This window comes from Protopterus annectens, chromosome 3.part0, assembly GCF_019279795.1.
Source record: "Protopterus annectens isolate FY-2018-M chromosome 3.part0, PAN1.0, whole genome shotgun sequence".
Taxonomy (NCBI): Eukaryota; Metazoa; Chordata; order Ceratodontiformes; family Protopteridae; genus Protopterus; species Protopterus annectens.
The window spans coordinates 1,891,868,593-1,891,881,185 of record NC_056731.1 but is presented as its reverse complement, the minus strand read 5'-3'; the positions used below and the strand labels follow the sequence as shown (position 1 = coordinate 1,891,881,185).

The following is a 12,593-nucleotide window of genomic DNA, read 5'->3' as shown; positions in this document are numbered from 1 at the left end:
TTGAGATAAGAGTTTATACAACCACTTCTGAGGAAGGCTGGCACAGGTTCTCCAGCTGTGCCCTTTTACCCAGACTATATGGTACCAACTTGCCACCACACAATAATAATTATCAGCTACTCAAAGGCGTTAAAAGGGTGTCCAATTATTACTGTGCAATATTATTATCCAACTGGTAGTATAGCCCAGGGCCAAAGCTATAGGAGTGGCTTTGTACAACTTTACCAAAGGCATACAAGTACTCTAAAGAGCTTAAATTATCTCTACACAAAACAAAACAGCCACAGTTGAACGGTTTTACAATATTTAATAAAATGGAGTGAAATATTATAGAACAGTACAATAACAAAAGTGCACTAAAGTTATATACAAATATATATTCAGTTAACCCACTATACTTAACACTGTATTGTTTTACTCTTGTATAGCCTGACCTAAAAAAAAAAGTTAAAATTCTTATTTTCATTCTATTATATACTGGCCACTAGCTACCACTACCTACCACATAAAAACACAAAATCAATAACCAGACTATTTAGATATTTTTCTGTGAAATCATATTCTAAACCATTCTCCACCCGTGGACCCAGGACTCAGAACTCCTTGTCTGTAACCCTTAAAACTATAAATACAACAACTTTTGCAAGCAAGCCTAAGAAATAGTGATTATTATGAGTCGGTATAATGAAGCCTACAATTTACGAACGATCATCCACATCAGGTAGTACTATTCGCAATGTCATTACAGAAGTACGTACCCAGCAGAACAATCACAATAACCATACAGCAAAACCGTACAGTGATAAACGCTCTGTTAAATGTCAACTATAAAGGCTACATCATTTTTTTATCTAAACAGCATTAGATAGATAAACAGACTACCTCTCAAGTTAGCTTGCATTTGTTTATCACATACTTCATTTTTAATTAGTGTATTGCCTGAACCTTGTTTGTTTGGCTCCAGTAACAAGGTCATAAGTAAATTAGGGGGGTGTTTTAAGACAATCGATCTAAGATAAAAAGCAAAACAGTGCACTACTAATTACTAAACAAAAAATGAATGTCAAACTTCACTGGACTTGTTGACTAGACGTCCTTAATTTCTTCATGCCACAGCTTGCAGAACTTTCCAAAAACACCGTTTTCTCAAAACTTTATTCTTTTTACCATCTACTTAAGACAAACAAGCTAAAAATTCTATATCACTATAACGTTAGTCGAAAGAAAAGGGCCAATCTTTAACCCTTATAAACCTATATACTTCCATTTAAGTACCTGTAAAAACTTGAGTCCTAGTTAGTGAAAGGCGCGCACTATGAACCTTAAAAGTGACCACTGTCGCACAAATTATACGAGCACGTCGCTGAGCTACTGCCAACTATTACTGGCTACCTCCTACTGCCGTGACGTAATTTATGCAATTATAATGAACTGAAAAAGAAAACGCATATGCTGTTTTAGTTTCGATGTGAAAAGGATGGGGTTTGTGCACTACTGATTCAAAATAGCTATTCAAACAGGATTAACAGAGTACTCTCATTCTGTTTTTACAATATTCATTTTTCTTTTTTGCCATTTCAATTACTCTGTCATTTTAATTTATTTAATCTGCATAGGTCTTAACCAGCGAGGAATAAATACAAAATGATTAGGGCCACTTTTAACATGGTAGTAGTAATACTGTTAATCCTAGACTCTAACAAAATAATAGTATACATTAATTCTTATTACTGTCATTTTTTTTGTATTATGCGAAATTTGCCAAATTTTCAACAGAAGTCATATTTATGAGGAATTAAGAGGACAGAGCTAAAATTTGAGTAAAAAAATCAGGGATGTCTGGAAATGTATAACTGCTGCAGTACTAAGGCAGGTTGTGAAATGAAACTTTATTTAATCGAGACCTCGACCAGGGTAAAGTACAAACGTTTATAAAAAGATACTAATTTTGGCTAAGTGACGTGGGCCAATTCCAAATGCTTAATGAAATTATTTGTTGTGATGTAAGCTTCCAGTGTAGGGTTTACTTTTATTGAGTGCAGTGTTGTTGTACGGCAGCTACTAAAATAATGTTTCGAAGCTAGAAAACCGACTTGCATACCTGTCAACTGTCCATATTTTTGACTCATATTTTGGATCTCATAAAATTTGTGATTTTCTGGCAAATCACTGGGATGATCTGAGGACTGAAGTATCAAAATAATGGCATATATTTGTGTTTCAGACTTCATAGCCTTCATAAACATGTATGCTAAGAAAGATCTTTTTATTTTAGCAACTTTCTAAGTTTATAAGAGCAATATTTAAAATCTGGCTCTATTTCTGAAATTTGTCCCCGCCTTCTGTCAGGCTTTGTCCAGATTTTTTGCACTAAGAATTGGAGAGGTCTGCTTGCTGATTTGTGAAGATTGGGAAAATGAAATTTAGACTGTTGGTCCCAGACGTCACGTGGAGGTTTGGCAGTGTCAGTAATTTGAGTAAACAAACATCGGGTAGGACGTTTTTGACAACGTTATCTCAAGTTTGCGAATTATAGCATGCTTAGCATTTTGTATTTTTAACATTAAACTAAAACAAGGTTAAAACAGTTCCTCCTACTTCAAACTAGCACAATGTTTTATTCATAACATTCCCCGTTTTGTTTAGGATTTTTTTTCACAACGGACGATGGAAACAAAAAAGTATATATTTGGAAAGTAATATTAACTCTCTCCATTAATCCCCCCCCCCCCCAACAATTTTGGCGATAGTGTAGTTTACTTGTTCACCTTCATTTCTGCGCAGGAGTGGGCGTGGATTAGGGTTACCACCTGTCCCACTTTGCGAGGGACAGTCCCTCTTTGGGCAGTTGTGTCCTGACAAAAAATTGTAAAAATGGCAAATGTCCTGAGATTTTAGGACAAAATTATTTCCTATATTTTATGTAATAGTTGCATAAAACAGTTATTCTGTATCTAAAATACCTAAATGTTATACGAAACAGAATAAGCAACTAAAATGCTACAAGAATAAGCTTTTATTTAGGCAAAGAAGTTAAGTTCTGTCCTTTGTACTGACCGTGGATATGTGTCGGCCTGTAAAATCTGATGTTTGTACCAAAAATGTCCCACTTTGGCCATTTGAAAAGGTGGCAACCCCAGCGTGGATCCGGTGATTAGCGTGAAAAGTTGCATATGAATGAGGCATGATTGACATACCATTCATATTAGGCAGTGACATAATGCGTACAATTAATGTTACCGAATGTAACAGAATTGTACTGTAAAAATATCACGTATCTACCTCTGCCCCGTTTCATTCGCCATAGGGCAAAAATCATAGCTCTCAACCGATCAAGGGCCCTATTTAGTAGTGCTATTTACTTGAAACATTGACCACATAAAAGAATGTGAATTAATATAAGTTTTATGAAGTAAAATAATTCTGTAACTGTAATTACTGTCATTATTTATTAAGTGTAATTCATCACATTTTTATCCAAAAGTCAGCAGTTTTAGCATACCTCTCAAGTGTACCTCATTACGAGAAACGTATCTCATTTGGGGTCTTAAAAAGTTCATGTTCCTCAAAGTTCCTCAATGTTCCACATTGAAAGACTGTCACACATTCAGTGTTAGGAATTTTTTCAAGTGAAATCCATGGTAAATAGAAATGAATCATATTAATTCATTAAAAGGTCTTCTTTATAAGTAAAATAGTATATTTTAACCATCCTATGGCCTTCCTAGTTGAAGTTGTTAGTAAGACATTAGTATGTGTTCTACAATTTGCCCATTTGTTCCACATTATGAGGGCTGGTGTTCCTCATTTTGGAGATGGAAGGTTGAGAGCTATGGTTTTAGGAAGGATTAAAAAGGACAAGAGCTAAAAATTAGATCAAAATCAGGGACAGTTTAGAGATATGTAGAGGAGAGATGCTAACCCAACAGAGTGCCATACTGACAGTATTGGGAGCATTTTTGTCTTATCCTTAACCCAATCCTATATACTATGTGCATTGAATTCATTACAGTTGTGTTGCATGTGCTACCACTGATACACACTCCCCCAGGACGATCTACATGTGCCTCTTCCTCACTCATATTGACTTGAATTAGAGCCCCTTTGACGGATGAGCCAGCATCAATGAAAGATCTGTGTAACAAACATGTATTTTGTCAGTAACAGACAACTGCTGTCCTCTCTAAGCCATAATGCTTTTTATTTATTTTACATTTGTTTACGGAGAGAGTCCGACTGGGCAAATTGCCCATTTTCAGTGGAGGCCCGGTGAGAAAAGCTTGTGAAAAATGTTCTTTAAAAATGTACTCTGAGTACAAGAAGTATGACTATGCTATATCTTTGATTCAGCCATGGATCAGTTATAATTAACAGAGGCCAGTTATTCACTCATTCTTTCATTCATTTAACATTTGTTATATAGATGTGTGGGCTGAAGACCCTTTCCAGCTATAACCTGATCACAGGCGCAAAAAGATTAAAGGAGGCTGAGCTATACAATTTGCAATATACATATATTTGTGAATTAAATAAACATACAAATGATTGAAGGGATACCTTGTAGACAAGAAGCTGAGATCCTCCAAAGCTAGCTTGTTGTTTGTCTTTTCGGCTTTTCCCAGTTAGGAATCGCCACAGCGGAACTCCGGTCCGCTAATGATTGGCAGTCGATTTTTATGGTGCATAGTTGCCAGCCTGACGACCAACCTTCAGCAAAGGCACGCCCATTCACACATGTCTTTCGGAGACCACTCGACCGCAGGGAGGACATGCAGACTCCACACATAAGGCACTCCAGCCGAAAATTGAACTGGAGGACCTCTTGCTGTGAGGCAACAACGCTACCGCTGTACCACCGTGGCTTAACACAAAGCTAGCTACGAAAACAAAATTGCCACTAATTGCAAGGACAACCACAAAGCATTCTATAGCTATGTCAAGAATCTCGATGGCAACACCCAGATCTGCTCTGAGTTACAGCATGAAAATTACAGAACCAACTGATATTGCCAACATCCTGGCAGATAGGTTCAGTGCTAACTTTACCCTCCTCTCACCCCCTAAAGGGCCCATATCTATACAGGAAGAATGCAGATTCCCTGTAATCACAACTACGCAGGTAAAAGCTGCACTCTCTAAAGCCAAAAACACAGCATCCATGGGGCCGGACAACATCCCAGGCTGCATTTTACATGAACTTCAGAACGAACTGGCTCCCCACTTAAGCACCATGTTCAATAATAGCCTCGCATCAGGCTTTGTGCCCACTGAATGGCGCACAGTAACAGTTATCCCACTCCATAATGAGGGAGCCACCACTGATCCCGGGAACTATCGACCTATTAGCCTGACGAGCCTGGTCTGCAAGGCCATGGAACGTATCATCATGGAAGTCATAAACAAAGACATTGGTAACCTCCAAACTCTGGATCCCACCCAGTTCGGGTTTGTGAAAGGCAGATCCAGCCTCCTGAACCTGATCGACTTCTTTGACGCAGTCACCAAAGCCATAGATGAGGGTAAGGTGGTTCACACAGCCTATCTTGCCCTCACCAATTCTTTCGACACCATCCCTCATTCTGGAATTATAGCTAAACTCACTAAACTAGGTATAAATCCCTATGTCACAAGATGGGTTGCCGACTGGCTCACTGATAGAACCCACACTGTAAAAGTTGCAGACTCCAAATCTGACCTCAAAGCAGTGAGAGTGGAGTACCACAGGCTTCCATCCTGGGACCTCTCCTGTTTGGTATCTACTTCTCTGAAGTACAGGCTAACACAGAAGGCCTCTGGCTAATGAAGTTCGCAGATGACTGCAAACTAGGAGCCATAGTTAAGTCCCCAAATGATGTGGACATCCTACAGAAGGGCCTCACTGAGACAGATGCCTGGTGTCAGAGCCATGGCCTCAAGCTCAATACCAAAAAGTGCAGTGTCATCCCCTTTGGTAAAAACTCTGTACCCATGAACTACCACATAGGCAGCAATCTACTTAACACCGAATGAGTGATAAGAGACCTTGGGACCCAGGTGGACAGTAGTCTCTCCTTTGATAGTCACATCGCCACAATAGTCAGGAAGTCCTTCTACGTGGCACACCTCATCATAAAAGGGTTCTCATTCAGGAAAAAAGAGGTCACTGTTCCCCTCTACTCGACACTTACTAGACCCATTATAGAGTACAATGCCCCTTTTGGACTGTACCTCACAAGACATCTGCAGCAGCTGGAAAGACCACAGAAGTACCTCACAAAGAGGATTACTGGCCTCAAACAAATGCCCTACACTGACCGCCTCATAAAACTCCAGCTTTACTCCGTAGCATATCGCCTACTCCGAGGTGATCTCTGCCTAACATATAAAGCTATGTCAAACCCAGAGCTGATGGATATGTTACACCTAAAGAAATCCCAATCCCTCCGAGCTACCTCTAGGGTAGGGACCTAAACCTTGTCACCACAATAAACAGGATATGCTGGAGGGATAGATTCCTGTCCCAGAGACTTCCCATACTCTGGAACAGGCTACCCATCTATGTCAAGCAAAGTTCTTCATTAGCACTCTTCAAGAAAAATCTTGATGAGTGGATGGGAAATAGGAAATACACCCTGGGGATCATTTCTGTGTCTCTGCTCGACAGTGGCACAGGAAAATAACTTTCTTGGGTGGCGTAAGCCAGGGAACCTTGTTGGCTAGGCTTACGTAGGCCCTTGGGCCGATAGCCTAGTACCTACCTATGAACCTATGAACAAGATTTATTTTGATTTATATTTTGTTTTACCTTTAATTTTCACTGTTTGTTGTTAGAAGGTGATAGGTTTTAGGCAAACTCTAGCCATCCTAAGAGACCTAGTCAGCTATAAAGTCACACAGAATGCAGAGAGGACAATCCAGAGCTTATCTAAACTATCCTGTCTTGATTTGTGTTTTATTGATTTTTACTGTTAAAAAGAGGTGCGGTTGCAAGTGGTAGTGAGCAGAAGTTACTATGGCACACTCATGCATGTTATAAAAGAATTCCAGTTTTTGTGTGACTTTCAGACTTTTTATGGTCAAAGCAGCAACTTTACTGTACTTAATTTAGTATTTAGTTATATATTGTCTTTGTGATTTTTCTTACAGAAATTGATTTAAGTTATCTTTAAATTCTGCCGTAACTGATTTTGATTATTTTTTTTTTTTAGAATTTTTTATTCATTTGCAGCAGAATATGGATTCCTTAAATGACTATGCCATTAATGATTTGCTAAAGTGTAAATATCTTGTACATTATAATAAATGCTATATATGTTTAAAGGTAACGCCTGATAACACTAATGATTTGTGTTCCTCATGTCAAAAGATGGATATTTTGCTTACCATTATTATTAGTAAATCTAGACTTACTGATGATGATTGCCTAGTGCAATTGGTACAGCTTGGAGAACTGTTGTTACATATATTAATGACTGGACTGGTAAGATAAATAATGATAGGCAAAGAGAAAATAGCACACATTTAAGAAAGCATGTGTCTACTCTCTGTAAAGATCACTCAACCTGTGTGAAACAAGACAATGTCCCTGACAACTTTGGAATTCTGGACACAAGTTTCAGCAATCTGAGCATTCAGAGCATTTAGAAGGAAATGATAAAAATTTTTTTTCTATCAGAAAAACTTTAGTCTACAGTAAAAAGCAGCATTTTTCCAAAAGAGAAGTTAGAAAAAAGAGGCAAGGGGCAGGTGAAAAGGAAGAAATTAAAACTGAACATGGAATGATTGAAGAACATTACTGTAAGAAAAAAGATGAGAAAGACAGACATTAACAACATGGATCAAGCTGTGGCTGTACTAAGCTACCTGAATGAGAACTATACACTTGCAAATGTAATACGCAATGAAAACAGTGGGATTAATAAGACTAATGGTGATGAAGATCATTCATTTGTATTAATTGATAAAGCAACTATTACTGTATTAGAAGTTAAAGGTTCTTCAGATTTGGTCAGAAAAGATATTCTTGTAATTGGAGATTCAATTATTAGAGGAACTGATGCTTACATTTACAGTGAAGATAATGAATACTGAATAGGGATATGCTTGCCAGGAGCAAAAAGAGAGGATGTGAGATAAACCTTAGAACACCTTAATGTATGGAAGTACGGATCTGTTTTTATTCATGTTGGTACAAATGATCTCGCCTGCAAGGACTCTCTGACTGTTATTAGGGATTTACAGCCCACTTAGATAGTATAGCTTGTTTAAGTGTTTGGACATATTTTTCACAATTTGCATATAGAAAGGAGATTTTGGGGGAAAATACCTACATGAAAAAATGCCCTATTTTAAAAAATGGAACTGTGTAGAGCATCCAAGCCTAATTCTGTGCACACACGTATTCAGACAGGATGCATGCATTTGTCAAGTTCAGGGAAGAGAGTTTTTGCAGCAGATATTTTGCAATATTTGACAAACACATTGCAGGAATTTTGCTAAGTCAAAAATGTAACAGTTCACAGATAGCAACATCTGATGCATCTCTGATGGTTGTTAATGCTAGGAGCATTAACAATAACTTTTTATTGGAAAATTTGCTACATTCTCACAAGACTGATGCTGTTATTGTTTGTGAAACATGGTTAAAGAACAATGACTGGAAACCAGTTCTGTCAGGGTATAAATATTTTTACTGTAACAGACATTCTATGTAACTGTGACAATAAAGACAAACCTGAAATATATAACAGATGGAGTGTATAGACCACCAAAGTGAAGTGCTGTTGACCCAGAGGAATTCATACATTTCCTGTGTGAAACATAGGAGCAAAGAATAATAGTGGCTGGGGACTTAAATTTACCAGAAGCAGATTGAAATAATATTGATTCAACAACATTTGTAAGGAAATTGCTAACAACATATGTTCAAGAACAACAATTGTTTCACAGTGTAAAAAGACATACCTGGAAACAGAATATATTAGACATCGTTTGTGTTCCTAAAGAAATTACTCTTACATCATGTCAAGTTTTACCACTGTTGATGTGCAATGATCATGGGGTTATAAAGGGGAATTGTTGCTAGATAATTCTGCCAAATTGAAGTCTTAAGCCAATGCACAGAAGATTAATTACAGATTACATGGAAGCAACAATAATCACTGTGTAAAACTAATTGAAGTGATGTGTTCAGTGGAAAAACTGCAGAAGGAATGTGGAAAGTTTTAAAGGAGAAATAGTTTGAGTACAAAAAAAAATCAAAAAATGTTTAATATTAGGATCTAAGGATACAACGTCAGGGGATATATTTCCATAAGAGCAAGATACCTGATTAAGTGAGAGACAATATAAGAAATGGAAAAGAGGTTGAACTACATCTTTGAAAAGTGAAATAAGGAAGATGGATATACAAATTATGCATAGTGTTAGACAAGAGCAAGAAACATTTGAAGAAAATTTATATAAAGATATAGAGCATAATAGGAAACAATTTTATAGATACATAAGATGTGGAATGAGTAAAGACATACAAATTTAATAAACTGTGTAGATTCTAAAATTTATTCTTGGACACAATAGATTACAGCTGTATTTACAAAATCTCATGCAAAAAAAGTTTGGCTTCACGAAGAGGATGATAAGTTGTCCTAGTAACGTCCAGGTAACCTTAGATACTGAAATAAAATTAGATATGCTGAAAAAGAACAAAGCAAACTGGATACAAACAAAGCACAGGGAGGAGAATGAATTAATAAATATGACTTGAGAACACTTCATCAAGAACTTACAGTACCGGGGCGTGGCCAAGGATGAACACAGGATAGCAGCAGATTTCTTCAGCTCCACCAATTTCATTACACTGACAGGAATTAATTACTTAAAAAATTAATTTTTGAAGTAATTTTCTTTCTAAATACGTTTGTTTTATATAGTTCTTGAACTATATCTAAAAAAGAAAGGAAATCTTAACAATATTCCTGTCAGAAATCACTGTGGAAATTTTCCTGTCAGTTTATCAGTCTGAAATGAGTTCCAGTAAGACAAATTCTCAAGACTCCAGCATCAAGAAAGAACTTCAGTCTCTGATAATTATAATCCAGCAACTTACTGATAAAATGGATACTAAAATAGACACCTTCATAGAAAATCTACAAAACAAATAGACCTGTTACATACAGACCTGCAACAACAGAAGAACCAGATGACAGGCATAGAAGAAGCTGTGAATGACATGGAAAATAGAATCCAAGAAGAGGAAATCAACATTGAGTTTCTGCTGAAACAAAATACACATTTACAAACAAAGCTGGATGACCTGGAAAATAGATCTAGGCGCAATAACATTAGGATTTTTGGACTGCCAGAAAATATTGAAGGTAACAATATTACTTCTTTTTAACAACTTGGCTCCCTAAAACTTTAGACTTACCAGAAGCATTCTCTTTTGGTATCGAAGAGCACATAGATCTATAGCTAATACTAACTCTAACAAAAATATCCTAGATCAGTTATAGTTAGATTTCTATCTTCTTTGATAAAGAGATGGTTCTTAAATCTGCTTGGGCTAAAGCTCCTGTTAAGATTAATGAGACAACTGTGCATTTTGACAATGACTATTCTTCCATGGTAATAGCTAAAAGAAAAGTTTTTCTGCCACTAATAAGGGAGCTTAAAAAGCACAGTTTAAAACATACCTTCTGTTTCCTGCCAAGCTTAAAATCTTCCTTCCTGATGGTCCTAAGGTTTTCGATGATTTAGACTCTGCTTTACTGTTTGTCAAAGAAAAAGGATTTTGGATAAAATAGAAGAAATGGAATGGGCTAGTTCTTCATTAAAGAGATTGGCAACTGAAGCTTCGTGGAAGACTTCAGAGAAGAAGAAGAGACTAAAAACAAATGATTTGTTATATGTTTTTTTCTCTCTCATCATTTTAGTTCATTATTAATCTTTTTGAATATAGTTCCTGCATTTCCAGAAAGCCACAAATATTTTGGAAAAGATTTAATCAAAGTTATTCTCTATGTGCAAAGAAATGTTTTGTTTCATAACCAGTCAAAATACCTGAAGATTTAATGGCAAGCTGTGATTCAATTTGTTTCTCTTTCTGAAAAGAAGTAAGGTTAATAATTTGATACATTTTTTATCTTTACCTTTTTTCCTTCTCCTTTTATTATTTTCTTTGTTTAAACAATGACATTCTATTTAGATTATGTAGTGGGTAAAGGGTGGGGGAGGGAAGGGAGAGAACAGTAATGAAAATATCATTAATAGAATAATAACATATTTATTCCTTGTAAAAGTTTTTATAAGTTCTTCAAATGCTATTTCTAATTATACTTTCTTGATTATACTGCTTATGCCTGTTTGTAAATAATCTGTTATGCTTTAACTAATAATAATCAGAACTAAATAAGAGTAAATAATATGTTTTATTTTTAACTCTATTAATATAAACAGTAAGTAACATTCCATTGTATATACTTCTTACAGCTTTCTCTTACATTTTTTATTTCTGCCTCACTCCCTTTTATTTTCTACTCTTTTTCTTTTCTTTATTAATATATAGAAATGCTTTTGATTGTGTGGGCACAGTGAATAATAGGATTTGTATGAAAATTGAGTTGGGAGAAGAATGTTGAGTTTTATTGCTTGTTAGTAATTTTGGGCTTAATTTCACTTACATAGAGGCTGTAATGATCTGTGGAATACATTGTGAAGGTTTTGTCATGTTTAGATGCATTTACACTGCTAAATGAATGTTTGTCACTAGTTTTAATAAGTTTCCGCCAAAATGTTAAGAGAGACAATCTGAGATGTGGGCTGTCTCATGCACAGTGTTCATGAGTTACTTCAGAAGCTTCAGCTCACAGAATTCTCACAGAGAAACTGAAAGCAGTTAGTATAACCTTTGACATAGTTATCACACTGACACACCACAGATTCAGGAAAATACTCTATTCATAAAATATGTCAGTTATAATGTTTTGTTTCATAACCAGTCAAAATATCTGAAGATTTAATGGCAAGCTGTGATTCAATTTGTTTCTCTTTCTGAAAAGAAGTAAGAGGCTGTAATGGTCTGTGGAATACATTGTGAAGGTTTTGTCATGTTTACATGCATTTACACTACTAAATGAATGTTTGTCACTAGTTTTTAATAAGTTTCCGCCAAAATGTTAAGAGAGACAATCTGAGATGTGGGCTGTCTCATGCACAGTGTCCATGAACTACTTCAAAAGCTTCAACTCACAGAATTCTCACAGAGAAACTGAAAGCAGTTAGTATAACCTTTGACATAGTTATCACACTGACACACCACAGATTCAGGAAAAATACTCTATTCATAAAATATGCCAGTTATAATGAGTCTAAATGATGTAGTTTCTTGTAGTAAGTAAATGTCTTATTTTAGAAGGCATAGAAAATGAAACATTTATTTAAATGTTTTTGAAAATCTACTTAACAGCAGCATAATAATCTGTGTTAAAATTTGTGTTCCAAACATATACTTTACTATAACTCATTTAATTCATCTGATTGACAAGCATAAATAATCTTATAACTCTATTCTGGAAGAAATGTCATGTGATATATTTTAAAGCAGTAGGTTAGCA

General features: G+C 36.0%; 1 protein-coding gene across 1 annotated transcript in view; it reads right to left on the bottom strand.

Annotated features, from left to right (window-relative positions):
• PPP6R3 (protein phosphatase 6 regulatory subunit 3) overlaps window positions 1–1,352 on the bottom strand; it is a 3,115,682-nt gene extending 3,114,330 nt beyond the window's left edge. Inside the window, exon 1 of the mRNA XM_044065977.1 lies at window positions 1,276–1,352. The gene's annotated coding sequence lies outside the window, so the exon portion shown is untranslated. The remainder of the gene's footprint in view (window positions 1–1,275) is intronic.
• Between the last annotated feature and the right edge of the window lie 11,241 nt (window positions 1,353–12,593).